This window comes from Mesocricetus auratus, unplaced genomic scaffold (assembly GCF_017639785.1).
Source record: "Mesocricetus auratus isolate SY011 unplaced genomic scaffold, BCM_Maur_2.0 Super-Scaffold_100045, whole genome shotgun sequence".
Classification (NCBI taxonomy): Eukaryota; Metazoa; Chordata; class Mammalia; order Rodentia; family Cricetidae; genus Mesocricetus; species Mesocricetus auratus.
In genome coordinates, this window is record NW_024429222.1 from 820,846 (window position 1) to 828,834 (window position 7,989).

At 44.0% G+C, this 7,989-nt stretch overlaps 1 long non-coding RNA gene across 1 annotated transcript; it reads left to right on the forward strand.

The window, feature by feature from the left end:
* Positions 1-1,684: 1,684 nt before the first annotated feature.
* Positions 1,685-5,198, forward strand: LOC110342649. The gene is made up of 2 exons (XR_002384777.2): positions 1,685-1,743; positions 5,083-5,198. It is a non-coding gene; the product is annotated as an uncharacterized LOC110342649 (long non-coding RNA).
* Positions 5,199-7,989: the final 2,791 nt, after the last annotated feature.

Sequence of the window (7,989 nt, forward strand, 5' to 3'; positions counted from 1 at the left end):
CTGGGAACTGAACTCAGGTCCTCTGTGAGAGCAGCCAGTGCTCTCAACCACTGAATCATTTCTCCAGCCCCAGAATTTATCTTTTAAGTGTGTAGGTAAGCACTGGAAATAAGGCTCAGTGGTTAAGAGCTCCAGAGGATCTTGATACACTCTTTGGGCCTCCATGGGCACTTGCACTCACACACACACACACACACACACACACACACACACACTCAAAAGTAAAAACTGAAGGGCTGGAGAGATGGATCAGTGGTTAAGAGCACTGGCTGCTCTTCCAAAGGACCTGGCTTCAAAAGCCCATTGTGGCAGCTCACAGCTGCCTATAACTCCAGTCCAGAAGATCCAGTGCTCTCTTCTGACCTCCATAGGCACCAGGCACAATGACATACAAAGAGGCGAAACATCATCTATACACACAGATTTTTTTCTTTTTCTTTCTTTCTTTTTTGATTTTTCGAAACAGGGTTTCTCTGTGGCTTTGGAGGCTGTCCTGGAACTAGCTCTTGTAGACCAGGCTGGTCTCGAACTCACAGAGATCCGCCTGCCTCTGCCTCTCGAGTGCTGGGATTAAAGGTGTGCGTCACCACAGCCTGGCTTCAGATTTTTAAATATTTAAGATAATTTAGAAATTTTTAAATTTTATTAACTTGTGCTTGAGTGTATGCATATAAGTGCACAAGTGCATGCAGGTGCCCAAGGAGGCCTGAAGAGGGTGTAGGATCTCATGGAGCTGGAGTTATATAGTTGTAGCTGGGTTCACTTCTAAAGGATCAAGTGATGTCAACTACTGAGCCATTGCTCCAGCCTGTAAAAATAAATTTAATCCCGGCACTCAGGAGGCAGAAGCAGGTGGGTCTCTGTGAGTTGAAATCCGGACTAGTTTATAGAGCAAGTTCCAGGACAGACAGGGCTACACAGAGAAACGGTGTCTTGGGGAGGGAAAGGCCTGCCTAATTAGTCTCTAAAACTATATCATTCTAGAGGATTAGAGAAAGACACAAGTGTAATGCTATAGAGTGATTTCTCTGCCCTCCATGCAGTCACCTTGACTCGAGGTCTAATGCATGCTAAGCTAGTTTGAGAAACATACTGCAAGTGTGATATTCAATGTCTTCCTGAATGTGAAATGTAGAAATAATGACCCAACCCTTTTTCCCCTGAATTGGCCCCGAGAAGCCTTTCCCGTTGGAAACAGCCAGTAAATAACTTGCGAAAGCTGATGTCTGGCACTAGATGGCAACTGTGGCCTGCTAGTGTGGTTACTCAGAGACTCCCATTGGGAAAGCCCGTCGGGTCACCTGGCTCTGCATGTGTACAGTTCGTAGTCCAGCAGAAGCCAGCTCTCCACTCTCAAATCTGAGTTTCTACGCATTGTTTCAATGCAGAAGCAGTGGGTGCTTTTCCAGCACCCTGTGTCTTCCATCCTCCCTGCCCTCCTAGGACCTGGGAAGGCTCTGGCTCTTATCTCCCATCACCTGCCTTCCTTCAGTATACCCATTGCTAGGCACACAACCAACCATGCTGCTAAAGAGCCTGGGTGTCTAGAGAAAAGGCTGTAGTTTGTACACCCTTCAGAACAGGATGCTGTTGGGGAAGTCCTGTGTATATGTCAATAAATTACTGCTGGCCAATAGGAATCTAGATAGGTGGGGCTAGGAGTCCAGGAGGATTCTGGGAAGGAGAAACACAGGAGAGTCGACATGTGACGCCATGGGGTAGGAAGCCGGGAACTATTCTCCGGTAAGAGACATACTTAGATTAACAATTATGGGGTAATTACTTAAGGCAGAGCTAGCCAGTAAGAGACAAGCAAGGCCAACAGCTTCATAATTAATACAGCGTCTTGTGTGATTATTTGGGGACTAGAATGTGGCAGAGCCCAGGCGGCTGGCGGGGGATATACCAAAGTGGCTAGCAAAGGATAAAGCTTCTCTTAACAGGATGCAGAGGCTCATATTTGGGAATCCTTGCAATTCGGAGGCTGAGGCAGGTCACTGCAAATCTGAGGCCATCCTGTGCTACATATGGAGTTTTTGATCAGCCTGAGCTACAAAGTGAGATTCTGTCTCAAAAGAAAGGAAGGAAGGATAACTAGAAGAAGGAAGGAAGGAAGGAAGAAAAAGGAAGGGAAGAGACATGGAGGGATAGAGGAGGACGTGGGGGAATATGAACTCTCTGCTATAGGAAATAGTGTTTGGTCTGTCCCTCCTTCTGTTAAATGGCACTATGTAAGTGTACTCACTGGCCTCCAATTTTTTTGGACTTAGCAAAGGTATGACATTAGTCAAGGTTATTAGGTTAATAAAGATAACTTGTTACAAATGACTGAAGCCTGTGTAAACTAGCTTACACCTAATGAAAAGATAGGGAAAGTATTTGGTCAATCTGACCATTTTCGTTATTTTAGACAGGGACTTAGTAGCCTAGGCTGACCTCAACACTCTGTTCTCTTCTGCCAGTTTCTCAAGTAAAGGGATCACAGCCATGCACCACCACACCCAGTCAGTTTAACAGTTTTACAGGCTATGTGAACTCAAACCCAACTGTTTACACATGAGTTTCAGGCATCCCTGGATCCAGGCATTGCCTCCATCCATTTCTCCCCTTTCTCTCAAGTACAGTCTCCCAAAGAAAAAATGCCTTTCTTTACGGTCTTGAGCAAAATCCCAGACTTGCCTGGGGTCCAAACCCATCACTAAATTAACTTCGTGGAAGGAGGCTTGAGAAGGGTCACATTGTCACACTCAGTTCAGGTAGACCATGTGCCCACTGTTAGAGAGGAGGCGCCACATGAGTCACAAGACACCGCGATGGCTGGGCAGCTAGCCATCCCTTCATCTGTTTACTCGTCCAGTGCACCTCAGTGTCTTGCCTGGAAGCTCTTCCTCTGGGGCCTCCCACCACAGAGCTTTCTGGCACATGTGTTAAAGCGTTCGTAAGTTCGAAGCTATATACTAGCATGTGTGCTTATTAACCGAATGTGTGTCTTTCTACTGTCTACCTCCCTAGTATACTTAGTGTTCAAGGGACAAGGAGTAAACATCTTCAGAACCCATTTATAACAACTGACACATAGTAGGAACTAACTAAATAACTTTAATTCACACAATTGGTAATTGTCTGTTAGACACCATGATCATTAATATTGTCACTTTGACAGGCTCTAGAAAACCTACCCAAGACACAAACCTATAGGTGTGTCTATGAGGGAGCTTCTAGATTGAGTTAACTCATGCTAAATTTGGGCTGCACTATTCCACAGGCTAGGTGGTGTTATGGTGGGAGTTCTACCCAAGAACCCCTCCCTTGTTTCCCCCCAAACCCTGCTGCATCTCAGAAAGCCCACCAAATGATGATCCCTCTGCCAGAGATGCTCAAGACCACTCCCACAGGGTATTTAAACTGCTCCCCAGAAAACAGACTTGGGGGTTTCTGGTCTCTCTTTCTGGTCTCCTCTCTAGGGGTCTGGAAGGCCACCTGGGAGTGTTGTATCCGTTAAACATGGGCTTTTTCTAATTCGGTTTGATTTGGTCTGATTTGGATTGCTGCATCAGGGGAGGCTTATCAGCATGTAGAAACTTTTCAGGTTGCACAAGCCTTTAATTCCAGTGGGAGGAAGAGGCAAGTTGATCTCTGTGAGTTAGCTAAAACTGCATAATGAGGTCCTGTCTAAAGACTAAAAAACAGCAGCAACAACAACAAAAAATACCAAAAAAAAACCCACAGCTTATTTGGAAACTTAGTAATTGTGTACAGATTTGCTTATAAAAAACAACAACAATTAACATCATTAAACATATAGATAGATACAGATATAGATTTATTTATTGTGAATACAACAGCCTGCCTCCACATCTGTCTGCACGCCAGAAGAGGACACCAGATCTCATTATAGATGGCTGTGAGCCACCATGTGGTTGCTGGGAATTGAACCCAGGACCTCTGGAAGAGCAGCCAGTGCTCTTAACTTCTGAGCCATCTCTCCAGCCCCAGAGCCCATTATATTAATTTATTAATATAAATATTAATTTAACTTCTACTTTTGAAGGAAACCTTCAAATCTTTAGTTTAGTAGGATAAATCTATAGCTTTTAGTAGGATAAATCTATAGCCTTTAGTAAGATAAATCTATAGTATCAACATAATATAAATATAGCATTTAGGATAAATCTGTAAATACATATAGCATTAGTAGGATAAATCTGTAAATAAATATAACATTAGTATCATAAATCTGTAAATAAATAAAGCATTTAGTAGGGTAAATCTATAGCACTGACAAAAATTTAAATTTCTTGCAGGTTCAGGAGCAGTGTTAGATGAACAAGTAGGTTATGGATTATGTGCAAGTGGTTTTCACATAGACAATGACAAAATGCTTATTTTGTCAGAGCAAGCAGATATACACCAGGGTTTCAAATAGCAAGGTTGTCTGGATGTCAGATTTTTCTCAAATGTTCCTTTAAGTATGTAAGCCACTGAGAGGTCAGCATTATACTACACTTACAATAAAACCTTTTAAGGCTGGAGAGATGACTCAGCAGTTAGGAGTAATGGCTTCTCTTCCAGAGGACCCACATGGAGATTTGCAATTATCTGTAACTCCAGGTCCAGGCTCCTGACAAGGGCGCTGCATCCATGTGGTGCACAGACACACACCCACATGCATACAGTTTTTAAAGTTTATAAGTGATGATGATGAAAACTTTTTACAGAGGGATTGCCTGAAACTCACAACTACCCGTTTCTAAACAGTGGCTAGCTGGTTTCTGGAGTTGGTTAGCTAAAGGAACAAAAGAAAACATTAGCAGTTTCTCCAACGCAGTGTGAAAAGGTTCCGTTATTTGCATCAACACTCTTTTAAAGGAGAAAAGCTGGGCACAGCTGTGTAGGTTTGAGTGACTTGGCTCCCAGAGCTTTGACCATTTAAACACTCTGGCCTCAGTTGGTCCTCTCTTTGAGGAGGCTTGGGAGGCGTGGCCTTGGAGGAAGTATCTAGGAGGTGGGCTTGGGAGTTTAAAGACTAAAAAGAAAGCAAAGCCGTTTCTGCCTTCTTTCTGTTTCTGCTTGTGCTTCAAGGTGTGAGCCCCTCCTCCCGTGCCTGTCACCATGAGTGTCACCTCTGCCGTGAATCTCTGCCATGATGGATTCTTGTGCCTCTGGAACTGGAAGCCAATAAACCCTCCTTCCTTTAAGTTGTCTTGGGTATGGTGTTTAATCACAACAGCAGAAGTTTTAAAAAGATAAGCCCTGGAAAACTCACAGTCTCTGTGAGTGTCCCTCTTTCTCCTCCAGGCCCTGGGGCTGCCCTGCATCTTTCCATCTTCAGTGGGTTTAACAGAGCTACTGAGCCTGGTCCAGGGCGGGAGGAAAGCAGGCATGCCCTCTGGCCTAATGTGTCCAATGCTCAAGGCTGGCTCTGATGCACAAGACACCAAACAACTCAAACAGTTGTTTACCAAGTCACTTAAAAGACATCAGTGCAAACTAATACTTAATGAACCTTGACTTGGTAAAGACAGTTTCCAAAGATGCGGAAAGTCAAAAGTAGAAACACAAGTTTTTAACAAAATTTGAAATATTAACTTTTTAGTCAATTACAGGATGTTGTGGGGAGAATAATATCCTTAAGGATGTCTTGTTTCTTTAGATATGAAGTAGATTCAATTTTTACACTGGTGTCATTACACCAGTAAATCTACATTTTTTTTTTTTTTGGTTTTACAAGACAGGGTTTCTCTGTATTGTTTTGGAGGCTATCCTGGAATTGGCTCTGTAAACCAGGCTGGTTTTGAACTCACAGAGATCCACCTGCCTCTGCCTCCCGAGTGCTGGGATTAAAGGAGTGTGCCACCAACGCCGGCCAGATTGAAGTTTTAAAAAGATTTAATTGTGCTATTTTTATTTATGTTAGATTATATGCATGTGAGTGGAGGTGTCCACAAGGCCAGAGGAGGGTGCTGGATTCCAAGGGACAGGAGCTTGCAGTGGGTTGTGAGCCGACTGGTGTGGCTATTAGGCACTGGGCTCCAGTCCTCTGCAAGAGCAGCAGTCAGTCTCGCACTCCAGATGCCACTCCTCCCATTAATATCATTACATTTTGAATTTTTGAAAAGTTGAATTGAGGTAGGATAGAAAGATGGGGAATTTGGGGATTATGAGACAGAAAGAAATCCTCTAACTTAGAGTCTCAGAAAGATCAACCTCTTGCCAACATATAAGCAAGAATGTCAGTACAATTAACGTTTTCCAGAAAGGCTGTGAACAGGAGCCCCTGGAGAGAAACTGAGTCTGCAAAGGCTGATTGGCTTGAATGACAGTGATGTGGAGGGGTCGGAATGTTGCAGGTCCAGTGCCAAATTATTGTGAAGTATCCACCAGGGAAGCTCGCTCACATACAGGTCCAAGGCAATGGTAAGTCTTTATTAGCTGGCCTGTGACTATGCTGGGCATTTGGGACCCAGATGCAGTCCTGAGCCTTTCTCAGGGTGGGCTTCAAACACAAAACCACATCTGGGTTGACACCTCAGTTAGCAAGAACATTTAGCCAGAAGCAGAATTTCAGAGGTCAAAGAGCAAGGTTAGTACAGATGGGGACTTTCCTAGGACTGTGGCATTTGATGGATTTGGGCTTTGTTTTAGTCTTAGAGGTGGTGCAGTCTACCTGCTGTGTTCCATGGCCGAAATAGTACTTCCATCATGGTGTCAGAGTGCTGGGGCCCGGAGGCCTTCAGGAGTATGGGAGTCTGTTACATAAAATTATAATTTCTTTGGCATTGTCTTTAGCCCCCTAAATAGCCACTTATGGCCCACCTCTGTGTCAGACCTAACAACCTGTGATAAACAGATAAAACCCTTTGGGGATATGTTAACTTAGCTTTCCCCAACCCAAAAGGCTAAGAATGTGATCAGATGGCATTTGGTGAGTCTACTCTGACTTGCTGTTACCCTCCTCTCCGATGTTTCCATCGGTGTGAATTAAAAGTGTCTTGATTTTATGATTTTCTTTGTTCTGTTACCATAGGAACTTCACGAAACTGCTTTTATGTTGAAACACGGAATTTGGGGTAACCTAACCCTGTGTTCATAGGCTGGCTTTGAGTCTAGAGTTGTGTTTTAGCATTGAGAAAGCTGAAGACTCCTTTTACTTGTAGGTTACTTAATGCTAAAATGTCTTGACTCAACTGAAGGCCTCAATCCACTCCATCTGCCCCTGGCATGGTCTGATACCCTCAAATAGGAGTAAGCTTGTGTTGAAAACCTCTTTGCAGGCTGGGCATTGGTGGCACACATGCCTTTAATCCCAGCACTTAGGTGGATCTCTGTGAGTTTGAGGCCAGCCTGGTCTACCGAGCGAGTTCCAGGACAGCTCCAAAACAATACCAAAAAAAAATCTTTCTGCAGCTGGGCTTTACTGTACCGGCTGGTCCTGAAATGCCTTTCAGCAGCAAAGCTGCAAATCCTGATTGGATTTAAGTTGGGGTCTCAAACTCTAGGGGATGTCTCTGCCTCTTAGCATAGCAAGGTATGTCTCCTGTGCTTGTATTCTTCTACAGAAACCAAAAGGTGGGGTGGAGAGATGGCTCACTAGTTAACAGCATGTACAGCCCTTCCAGAGGACCCAAGTTTGATTCTCAGTGTCTACCTGCAACTCCAGATCTAGGGGATCTAACACTGTTGGCCTCTGCAGGGGCCTGTACTCATGAACACATACAAACACATACATGCAATTGAAAACGGCAAAAACTAAATTTTAAAAAGAAAACAAATGTCCCCTCCATTTTTTTTATTTTTTATTTTATGTGCATTGGTGTTTTGTGTGTCTGTGCAGGGGTGCCAGATCCCAGAATCAGAGTTACAGACAGTTGTGAGCTGCCATGTAGGTGCCTGGAATTGAACGTGGGTCCTCTGGAAGAGCAGTCAGTACTCTTAACTGCTGAGCCATCTCTCCAACCCCAACATCCCTCAAAATTTTAAAGCCATTTT